We start from the raw sequence: 12,595 nt of genomic DNA, 5'->3' as shown, positions 1-12,595 counted from the left end.
AAAGCTGCAAAACCGTGTCAAATGTATAATCTAAAGAACATTTTGCATTTGAAAATTTATCTTCTGAGACGGAAGAAGTTTACTTGGATTGCAACGAACTGATCTCCATGTCCTAAATGAAACAAGAGAACCCTTTACAAGCAACAAAATCAAAAACGGAAATTTTCACATTTTGTCCATGCCGAACTAATTGCCTTCCAAAAATAACAAAACAAAAATGAAATAAAAGTGTGAGAAAAGTCGTAGTTCGTCTAAATGTACAAAGCGAAGACATTTTCCAAGTCAAAGAGACAAGCAGCATTGCTTTGATGGATGAGCGAGCACCCGTGATTGGTAAACGACATGTTGTGACGTCATCTGATGAGACGTAGCACCGGAAGTTGCCAGCGTCTAAAGCGGAGAACTAATCAGCCCATATTTTCCCACTTTCCTTGTAGCGTATCCCCGCGGCCATAAGTTTACTCATTAATCATGAAAGTTAGACACTGTAGCAGCAAAAATCTGTGCAGCTGAATTGCTTTGAGAAATCTTTTTAAAAGAGAAGAGGTTTTGCTTACGGAGATTATTTCGACCCTATCCGTTTCAGCTATGGTTTTATTTGTTGCCAAAATGGGATACAAATGTTGGATAATATTTTTTTATATATTTTTATTCTCTAACAGTAATGACATTGAGGCCGGAGGTCGAGTTTTAATTACGCAGCTTCAAACTTGATAATAAAAAATTCTAAATGCCAATGGTATTCCTCTCGTAATAACATTTCAGAATTAAAGCAAAAAGAAGAAAATTTGAAATTTAGCGCTCCATTTATATTTGCAGTTGAATAAAAATAGTGGAGTGTTTTTTCGAGAAGTTTTCTTTTTATAATTTGATTCGATTTGATCGCATAAAATTTCGATCAATCTGAGTCCATAGATTGCTTTATTTAAATTATATACAATTTCGAATTTAAAAAAAAAAAAAAAAATGTCTGAAAACTTTCAGATTTTATATTTCTTCCAAAGGCGCCTTTTTTTCCTTCACATACACATACATGTTTAGAGAGCATTTGGGGTAATGTTCCTTTAGACCAAAAATATTTAAAAACAGCCTACCTTTAAAATTTCCGATAAACAGTCTCAGACGCTGGAGATTAAAATACTTTTTTCCATACAGTGTTACCATTGCTCGCTTTAAAATAGTTGAATTTGTTAATCAAAAATGCGTTTTAATTTTAAATATACAATAAAATATTTATAATCAGTATATCTTTAGAATATCCAATGGACAGTCTCGAGCGCTAGCGATAAAAATGTTTTTTCCGTATATTTTTGCCATTTCTCACTTTGAAATTAAGGAGTTTATTAATTAAAAACTCGTTAAAGTTTTACAAAATTTTAAAGCGATAATAAAACAAATTCGAAATTCAAAATTCATCTTTCCAGGTGTCCATATTCGGGCGGAGGACTTTTTATGTTTCCATTTATTTTAATCCTTATAATTTCCTGTATACTCAGAATTTTACCGTATTTCTTAAATATACTGCTCATAGTACCAGACTTACTTTTCGTAATCTTAACTACATTACTCATTTCAGGTATAAATTTATTCTACCCTGAATTATTTTCATGGGCTTTTAACCAATACTCTTAACTTACTTGTTATATTTTAAGAGAATAATTATTCAGATTTCCGTTTCTATTTATTATATTATTTAATGGTAGATGTAATTTTTAACTTTTTTCGCTCTTTTTAACATTAGTGATCTTCAACATATTTTGTATTTTAACTTATTTCATGTATTTTCTGGGGCTACCAGCGGCCGAGCGATAACGTCGCTGAACACTGGTAGTTCGGTCCGAGACTCGAATCCCGCGAACCGGCCGGCTGCATGGGAGTTTTCGTGGTTTTCCCCATGTGTAACGTGAATACAAGCCAGTTTCCCTTAGAAAGTCCTCCACGTAGGCATCCCTCCCTTAAGGCAGATAGCCCTCGGATGCTTTGCCGTAATCTAATAAAACCAAACATGTATTTTCTGATCATACAGATAACCTTTACTTAATTTTAGCTTGTTTTATGCATTTTAACCTTCATAATTTCCAATATAATCCTAATTGTAACACAATTCGTATATTTTCATACCATATACCTAACTTTTATTTGATTTTAGATGTAAATTTTAACTTCTTTTATATTTTTTAATGTTTTCAGTTTCCAACATACTCCGAATTTAACTAATTTGCTATATTTTCACACTATGTACATGCCTTTCATTTAATTTTTGACTACTTTCATACCTTCTTCATTTCCAAACAGGCTCTGGCCCACCAGCGGCAGAGCGGTAAAGACGCTGAACACTGGTAGTTCGGTCTGAGGTTCGAATCCCGCGAACGAGCTGGCTGCATGGGCGTTTTCGTGGTTTTCCCCATGTGTAACGTGTATACGAGCCAGTTTCCCTTAGAAAGTCCTCCACCAAAGGCATCCCTCCCTTTAGGCAGATAGCCCTCGTGTGCTTTGCCATAATTAAATACACCACTTCAAACAGGCTCTTAGGTTTAGCTTAATTCCTCGACTTCCTAACCATATATACGGGCTTTATTTAATTTTAGATGCTATTTTTAACTTGTTTCATACATTTCAAACCTTCGTAATTTTTAAAGTATTCTAATTTTGAACTTATTTATTACATTTTTCTACCATATACATGAACTTTAATTAATTTTAGATCTAATTTAAATACTTTTCTGACACTTTTTTCTTCCCAGTTTACAACATACTCTAAATTTTAACTCTTTTTATAATTTTCATTATTGTAATCACGCACTTGATTTTACTATTTCAGCTAAATAGACATGTTTAAATGTTTTAAACATAGAGATAGTTTGCAATTAAGCATTTTATTTTACAACCGATAACTATTATTTATATTCAATGCGTTGAATAGCCTTTACTTAGCATCTGCATATTCTGATATTTCCTTAAAGTTTTTACATCATTTTTATCTGAATCCATGCTTTTAAGCTCTTCAGTGTTACCAATGTTCGGTTTTGAATCTCGATTCTCATTTTCTAAGCATACCTGCAAAAAATTACAGTTTCTTATTCAAAATTTCCGAAGATATACTTGAATTTATATATTGGTGCGTTTTGAAATTTGGCATATTTGTTGAAAGAGATAAAACATAAAATATGGTTTAAACACTTTTCTAAAATTATTTGGAAGTAGAAACACTGTGACTTTTTCCACGCTCAATGCACAATGTAAAAAGGTAGGAAAAAGATACCTTTTTTTCCTCTCCAGTATAATGGAAGGTAAAGGAAAATTGGTTGTCACATATTAAGAAGTTCGCCAATTGAATATTCTTGGCAAAAACTGAAAAAATTGTGCCAAGATAAAGTTTTGAATTTCTCCGTAAATTTACCACCAAATTTTACAAAATTTTAATTTTAATTAAATTAATGAGGCGTAGAATCGAAATATGGAAAAAAATTGATATGTTATTTCAGAAAAAGTCCGATTTTGTGTCAAAATACCTATGTTAGATTAGTGCTATATATAAATCTAATACATATCCTAAGTTGCGCTTTCGAGACATGAAAAACGCAATTTGAATTTTGTCAATCGGCCCAGTGAAACGGGAGATATAAAGATATAAAACTTTCCCCCCCCCCCTCAGCGTGCAGAGATAGGCGAAAGAAATTAAACCGAATATTTCAGCCATTAGACAGACCGAATGAAAAAACGAATCTTTGATTAGAATAACAAAGAATTAATATAATTTTAAAATAAGCATATCTTTAGAATTTCTGATACACAGGTTTCTTTTCTGTACAACGTTGCCATCGCTCGCTTTGAAATCTTTAAGTTTGTTCATCAAAAATTTGTTAAAGTTTTTCAAAATATTAAATCGATAATAAAAAAAATTCCAAATTTCAAATTTTGGCTTTTAGATGTCCATATTCGCAGTAGAATTACGTCATTCAAATTAGGATGACTCTAGGTACCGTTGTTTTATCACAATGCGCGAAACGTACATACATTTATGCAGATTCTTCTTTATTTAATTTCTTCAAATATAATACAGGGCGATAGTATTTGTGGCAACGATTTGAAAAGTGATACGCTATTTATAGGGTTCCGACGTAAAATCGCAAAACGAAAACAATAGTCCTTCAGGGACAAAGCCCTTTTGGACTAATGAGAAGATCTATATTCATTCTAGTTTCAACAAAAAAAAAAAAAAAAAAAAAAAAAGATTAGGCTTAAAAAAAATGCTATATGCCTTTCACTAAAAAAATGCCTTTCACTCCTTATGCATTAGCAACTTGTAATTTCGGGAAAAACAAAGTTTACATTATTGAAATAAACAAGTCTTCTTCCGAAAAGCACACCCTCAAAAACTGTTCTGATTGAAAAACATCAGCACTCTTTTTTCAGTCGGACAGCTTTATAACAATTCAGCATTCTTCCCAAAGGTGATGCTTGTGAAAAAAGCTGGTCACCTTCTCTAATACAGATGCTGAAGATTTATGTTTTCCATTGCTTAATTAATTAATCACGCACTGAAATGAAATTCGGAACTGCATAAAGGTGCACGCACCTGTATGAAAAACGTCGGATTGGCAAAAAAAAGGTGCAGAAGGTCAGTTTTCAAGCGAGAAAACCATTTCATCAAAAAGTGCTGGAAACTTTATACAAGTCAGTTACTATCAGAAAAGATAGAAGCCTTCTTATGTCCGTCGCAGTAAAAGCTCATGTATCGTTATGACGATCAGTTTCTTATTTGTAGGAAGTAACTTTTATAAAGTTGCAGGCACCTTTCTTTATGTCGAAGCATAGATATGCAAGTACTTTTTTGTTCCCCGGTATATGATACATGATTTTGAATAAGACTCAAAACTAGGACTGAGTGTCAGTTTCTTTGGGAATTTACATGGTTCCATGTCATTTCAGAGTTCTTTATATTATACTTCAGTGAAGTATGAGTTAACATCAAAGAGACGGGTAAAATATTTCGGTAGTACGCAGGATGCACAAGGAAAGTCTCTGTTCATCTTTTGAAATGAAATAATTTCCCTTTTAAATTGCGGCTGATTTTGTTCTGTTCAAATCCACGGTAGTTGCTGAACAGCGGTAGTTCTGACCTGTGTTCGAGTTCAAGCAAACGGACTCACTGAGTAGGCGTTTTCATATCTGACGTGTATACGAGTCATTTGCTGCACTGACGGTATAGAGGTTAGGGCAGCCTACTAAGATACCGAAAGGACCGGCTTCCAGTTCCGGAGAAAGTATGGATGTTTGCACGTGTCTTTGCGGCATGGGAGCCTCTAAATATATGGCGAGCCGAAAGTCCTCTCGTCTGGTTTGGTGGAAGAGGAGAGAAGTCAGAGATCTTTGGACCCTTCGCCCCCCGCGAGGTGCTCCTCTAAGAATTGAGGGGAGTAGCAGAGGCGTAGCTATGGTTTTCAGCGCCCGGGCACAACTGAAGATTTTGCGCCCCTTTCTCTGTACCAAGAACGGAAAACATCTCATTTTAAAATTTTGTAACATCAATTTGGGGCCCCCTGAATGCTGCGCTCGGGGACAGATGTCCCCCCCTTGACCCACCCTAGCTACGCCACTGGGGACTAGACGTCCAACCTCCTTGAGAATCTGGCAACCATTCTTCCATGAAATTCATAGACAAGACAACAACAACAACATACGAGCCAGTTTCCCTTAGAAAGTCCTCCAGGAGGGCATCCCTCAGGCAGAGAGCTCTCGCGTGCTTTACAACAATTAAATAAACCTGACCAATCCAGTAATGATTAAAACTCAGTTTGCGCGAAATTTCTACCATCTAGTGCTAAGCAATATAGCTTTAAAAACACGGTTTGGTAACCAATGTAGTTTCAACAACATAGCTAGCTGTTGTAGCTAACGGTTACCTAAACTAAAATATTTCTAAAACACATGATCAAAATGCTCAACATTCTTATCTTCTTAAAATGTGAGAATATACTTTAGGAAAGAATATCGCCCTCTTGTTTATTATCCGGAGTGTGTAAACAATCGACATGAACGCAGTTGATTAATAATTACCATATTACGCTTGTACAAATTAATTTTGATAACAATATTTAGCGATTCTGATTAATGTCCAGTCATGTCTGGAAGTATGTGAATCTAATTATGTACTTAAGATGATACAGCACAGGTCGAGATGGACGTTAGCCCACATTGTGCTGAATCACTTGAATGCGATGTATCACTTTTCAAATGACTGCCATTAAATATTATTGTTCTGTATTACAGTAGTAGTAGTAGTAGTAGTAACGGAGGACGTGGGCACCATCCCTCTACCATTACAGTTAATCGGTTCTGCTCACGTCCGCCCTTATCTAGTATTTATTAATAAATCAAAGGTTTTTACATTGCCATATAGTGTGCCATATAGTGCCATATAAAAAAATTAAATAAAAATAAAAATCTTAAAGTAGTACTTTATAGTCCTTCATGAAGTGTATCTTTGTAAGTAATTCTTTAATAAATGTCGAAATTTGTCCTTAGTAAAAAACGTCAGCAGAAGGAGGCTTTAAAGGAAAAAGATTTTAAAGGGAAAAGGTATAAAATTACAAATAAAGGTTTCAAAGGAAAGGCAGAAGAAGGCGGTTTCGAAGGATAAAGATTTAAATGGAAAAGGTTTAAAATTACAAATAAAGGTTTTAAAAAGAAAAGGAAATTTTTCTGTAGAAGATGGAAAGAATATGTTAACAAGTAATTCATAAAGATGGATTTCTTATTCGCTATATTAAGTAAAAAGATAAAGGATATATAGGAAGAAAATACATGTAAAATGGAGGAAAGAATTTAAGATAGATTTAACGAAGAAGAAGAAGGTTAACGAAGAAGAAGGTTAAATGAAAGGAAGATTAAAGGAAAGAGAAGAACTTCTTGAAGAAGAACGAGGGAATAAGTTTCTCTATTACAGTTAAATAAATTAAATAATGAAGAATCTGCTCAATGTATGCATGTTTCTCGCACTGTAAAAAAAAAAAAAAAAAAAAAAAAAAAATGGTACCTAGAGTCATCAAATTTTGAATAACGCAGCCCTCCACCTGAACATCAGCACCTGGAAGCCCGAATTTGGAATTTGGAGTTCCTTTTATTGTCTATTTCATATTTTAAACTTTAGCGAATTTTTTATTAACAAATTCAGCAATTTAAAAGCGAACAGCGGCAACACTGTAGGGAATAAAATATTTTTATCTCCAGCGCACGAGACTGTCTATCGGAAATTGCTGAAGATATGCTGTTTTTAAACATTTTTAGTCAAAAGTAGCGTTAGCCCAAGTGCTCTTGAAACGTAATGTATCTGTAAATGAAAAAAAAAATTGGCCGTTTAAGTGTAATATAAAATCAGATTTCAGATTTTATTTTTTATTTTTTTCGCAAATATTTTAAATTGTTTGCTTTGGATTTTATAGTTGTAGCTAATGCACTTACATGGGTAAAAAAATACTCAACAGGAAAGTAAATTTATTAATAGATTTTAATTAATTTTATTAATTTAATAATTAATTGATTATTGGAAACTAATCCCAAAAATGCCACTTTAGAATGCAAAAAATTCAAAAAACGGCTTATATATGTCTTTGATATTATCTTTTAGTATTATAAACCACAGCATTTCAGATTCCCATTCCATATACCTACGGAAATTTTTACTTTCTTTCTTCTTTCAAAGCTGATGTTTTCCCGGAAATTTCCAGCTTCCTGCTTCAAGCGACTGAATCATAATTTACCGCCATGGTAGCGAAACGCATTTCTTTCTTAGAAAAACAAGACCAAGCAGACGATCAAGGAATAAGGCAAGCTACTGTAAAGAACTAACAGCCTGTAAAGTTATGAACCAGGGATTTGAAATAAGGAATCTTTTATCATGCCCGAGAGGGGGTGGGGGGAGTTATAACAAACTGGTATAGGGTTGCCAGCGTGATGGGAAGAAAATTCACATTCCTAGAGAAATTGTTTTAAGGTAATCTCATCGTACATTAGGTACTCAGTGTGGGGCCGAATTTCTTTGTAAAATGTGTTAATGATTAACAATGATGAGAAATGCAAAGATATGTTAATGATTAACAATGATGAGAAATGCAAAGATATGTTAATGATTAACAATGATGAGAAATGCAAAGATATGTTAATGATTAACAATGATGAGAAATGCAAAGATATGTGAATGATTAACAATGATGATAAAGAATTGCGTAATGTCTTTTATGCAAATGAAGTCATTTTCAGTTTCTCCAGACGTAGTTAATCGAAAACAAAGCAGTTCCATTATTTGTTTTCAAAATGATCCAACATCAGAAATGATTCATTAAATATGTTCCAAACTTTCGCAAATATCAGGGTTTTACAGGAATGTCGAATAAATTTAAACAGTTTTGGATTTTTAGTCCAAAGAGGCAATTTGCCCTGAAGGACTACTAATTTTGTTCTGGCATTTTGCGTTGAAAACTATAAACGGCGAATCACTTTTCAAATTGTTACCACCAAATATTATCGCACTGTATTATATTTAAAGAAATTAAATAATAAATAATCTGCATTAAATGTATGTATCTTTCTCGGATTGTGATAAAACGACGGTACCTAGAGCCATCCAAATTTGAAAAGGTTATCTGACAATGCGTTGCTGCGTGATTTTCCATCAGCTAGGTATACTCTATCTCTCCTGAAAGTTTGCAACCGATTTGATGAAATACCCTGTAGATGCTGTCCAAGGACAGGATTACTCAAAAATTGCTCTTCTGTACGAACTCATCAATTGTTTGGTTGTTCGCTAAAACTGGCTGCATTTGTCAATCGAAATATTTGCCATTGAGCAGTCAAGTTTATGTGCAGTCAAATCCTGCGTTGATCTTTTGTTATTATTGCTCTTATAAGTAGCCTCGGGTCTAGAGTTCTCTATCACTTAAATTTTGGTGTATGACTCATGTGAGTGCAAGTCACATTTTGCATCCGAAGATGTCACTTCTATAGCTTTAAGTCAACTATGATAAAAATCCCAACAGGCTGGTGGTTAGTGGCAAGTAACAATCTTTTAAAACTTTTTTCATTTGTTAATCGAATCGTTTGTCATTATTCATCAGAGAAATTTTTGTTCTATAGACCACTGTCTTTGAGTTCCGAGGTGAGTTGATTTTTCATTATTATATTGTTCCTGTGAGTAGCTTGGGATGCATAGTACTACTTCACTTAGATTATGGTAAATAATTCATGCATCCGAAGATGTTACTTCCGAAGCATCCGAAGATGTTACTTCAGAAGCATCCGAAAATATTACTTCAGAAGCATCCGAAGATGTTACTTCAGAAGCATCCGAAGATGTTACTTCAGAAGCATCCGAAGATGTTACTTCCGAAGCATCCGAAGATGTTACTTCCATACCTATTGTATTCCAGCAGACAGATAGTGACAAATAACATACAGTAAGACCCCGCTTAACGCGGGGGATACGTTCCATCAAAGTAGAGCGTAATGCGAAACAGCGCTAAACGAGGCTATCTTTACATGTAAATATTGGGGTTAGGGGAAGATGGCTAGGAAATTGGTTAGGTATTAAATTTAAAAAGTATGTTTTTTTAATAAAAATAAAACCAAACATTTATTTCTTAAAGCCCAAATTAATACCACATTATTATTTCTTGCAAAAATAAAAACAAAATATAAATAACAAAACGAATATTTAAAAAAAAAAATAAATAAATAAAATTCTAAGTCAGTCATATTTAGTTAGCCTTCCGCGTTTTCAGTGTTCTGCCATTTTGTGACAAAAGCATCTAATGTTGTTGGGCCTTTTTCTTTTGCGTTGTTCTCTTAAAAGTTCTTCATAAACGGATAGAGCATCTCTAACACCACGCCTTACTTTTGAGCTCCTGTCAAAATTCGGATCATTTTCAATGAATTGATCCATTATTTCAGTTATGGTAGACAAACTCCTTTTTACAAACGCCATCGAAAGTTCTTTTTGCTCTTCTTCTGAATCACTGCTGTCAACATTTTTGTTTTCTTCTTGTTCAGTTAATTCCTTGAGCTCATCATTAGAAAGACTAGCCGCTGCTTATTGAATTATTTCTTCGACATCTTCCACATTTACCCCTTCAAAATATGTCTGTACAATACCGCACCAAACAAGAAATACAAGTACACTCTTTCGGATATGTATTTGAAACCTATCGCTGCATAATATTTCGGGGAATCCCCGTATGCTGCGAGCGATTTCGTGGAATCCCCAGGTTGAAAAAAAAAAAAAAACGCTAAACCGAAACAGCGTTAAGCGGGGTCTTACTGTATCATACTTGGAATGATTGTCCATCGACAACATTCTGTTGGTCAGTACTATAGTATGCAGTTCCTGTGTTTTAAAATCAAATTCACAGGTACTTTATATCCTGCAGATCTCCAAGATTGATTTCAAAGATGTGTTGAATTTGGCAGCGCTGTATCTTCTTGTTAGCTGTATGCCAAAGCATAGAACCTAGTTGTTTATTGGTTATGTGGATGGTTCCAGTTAATTAGAAAAAATCACGTCTAGGAGATAAACACAAGTTGTTTCCGTACCAAGGAAAAAAAAAAAGCACACTCCAATAAATTTAAAAGAAAGCTGACACAAAACGGAGAGGGAGAAGAAAAGTACCAATTCTTAACAGTAACCCGTCTCGCAGGTAAATGGTGAACGCATACTTCCTAAATTACAAATCAATAAAAATACCAACTGGCTCGGGTTAGGGTTAAGAAGTTTCCTACTTGCCTGGGCAAGTTTAACATAATTAGAAAACTTATATGAACATTAGAAATACTAAATTCAAGAAATCTATTCGGCACGTAAATGAATAGGATTCAATGATATTTCTGCAGTCATTGGAAATCTTTAATTGGGCTGACACGACATGAATAACATTAGAAAAAAATCAAAACTTCAACTTGATCTTTTGAAATTCTACCGCAACATTTAAAAGCTTCCGTAAAATTTATTTATAAAAAAAATCAACAACTATATATTGTAGCGTGAGAGCGCATTCGTAATAAATTGAATGAAAAGTGAATAAAATTTATTCTTATCACAACACGTAAAAACTAAATGCTGAAATTGCCTCAGAGATGTTAGTACAATATCGCAATACCTCACAGTAGTTATATTTTAAACTACTAAAATGTTGAATAGAACCCAATTCAAAACAAGAAAAAACGTAGAGAATGATAATCCGATCTCGCCGCGAATTCGCTACAGTAAACAACAACAGTTTTCTAAACAACTGAATTGAGATATTTTCCTCCAGCTTTTATAAGCTTTTCAAATGCAAGAGACCATTCTCGTATTTTCTCGATTTTTCTGAGTACAGTTACGAGATCTCTATTTATTAAAATGTTAAATTCGTGTGCTCCTGTATTTTAATTTTTCCAGCGTAGCCTTTCTCTATAAATAAGTCTCATGCTACATTGCATATAAAACAATTTTATTTGCAAATTCTACTAAAAATAGCTAAATAAATACAAAAACCGTAACAATATATATGTTACCGTGAAAGACCGAAATTGGAGAATGTCGACTTTCACCGGAGGATATCAACATTCACCAAATACGTCAGTGAAAGACCGAATATTTCACTATATTCTTGTATATTCGGACCCTCACCGGTGTATGTCGACAATCACAGATATACTCTGGTGAAAGCCGAAAAGAGAGGTCATAAAGTGCCTTAATAGTTTAAGTTGTTGCAATAAATAAGATTTGAATCACATAATTTAGTAAGTTTTTAATAACTGTTATTTTATTTTCTCATTTAGAACGTACTGTATAATTAAGTAAGTTTTTAACTTCTATTATTTTCCTTTCTCATTTTGAATGTATTGTGTGTTTTAGGTTCTCATGTTTTTAAGTTCTTATTTCAAGTCTCAAGTGCGTTTATTTGCGACTGAATTACGGAGAAGAAAATATAATATTGTTATATGTTCAACATTCACCATTAGTACATGGTGAATGTCGACATTGACCGGTGTAAGTCAGAAATAAGAGTATTTGGAAAATATTTCGGACATACACCAAGAGACTATGTGAATGTTGACATTCACCGGTGAAAGTCGACATTCTCCAGATTTCGGTGTTTCACCGTAACATATACACATATAAATTTTTATTTAAAAACAAAATTATTCCAACTTCTTTCCGCGCATTATGCTGCTGAATATTTATCAGTACAGACAAAAAGTAAGAAATTTAGAACCACGAAGACGCAAGAAAAGGAAATTCAATGGCAGTGAATTACAAAATTCTTTATAATATGTAAAACTAAGTCAGAAGAATTAAAGAAATGTGAAATACTAAAACATCAAAAACTACAAAAACTACCAAAAAATTTACAAATACATACAAAGGAAGAGGAATGCAGTCAAATCTGATATAACACTATCATGAGGAGGTACATCAGACTCAATTGAACTCCCACCTTCTCTTTGAAAATACCATGGAGGTAGGAAGTAAGATGGAGTGGCCCTAACCGGTTTTCCCCATACCCTGTCGAAGACATGGATGTCTGTAAATGTATAGTGTCTGTGCGGCATAGCGGCA

This window comes from Stegodyphus dumicola, chromosome 11, assembly GCF_044657685.1.
Source record: "Stegodyphus dumicola isolate Sdum_Otavi_A_Nest chromosome 11, ASM4465768v1".
Taxonomy (NCBI): domain Eukaryota; kingdom Metazoa; phylum Arthropoda; class Arachnida; order Araneae; family Eresidae; genus Stegodyphus; species Stegodyphus dumicola.
The sequence above is the reverse complement of the archived record's forward strand: the minus strand, read 5'-3'. Positions refer to the sequence as shown.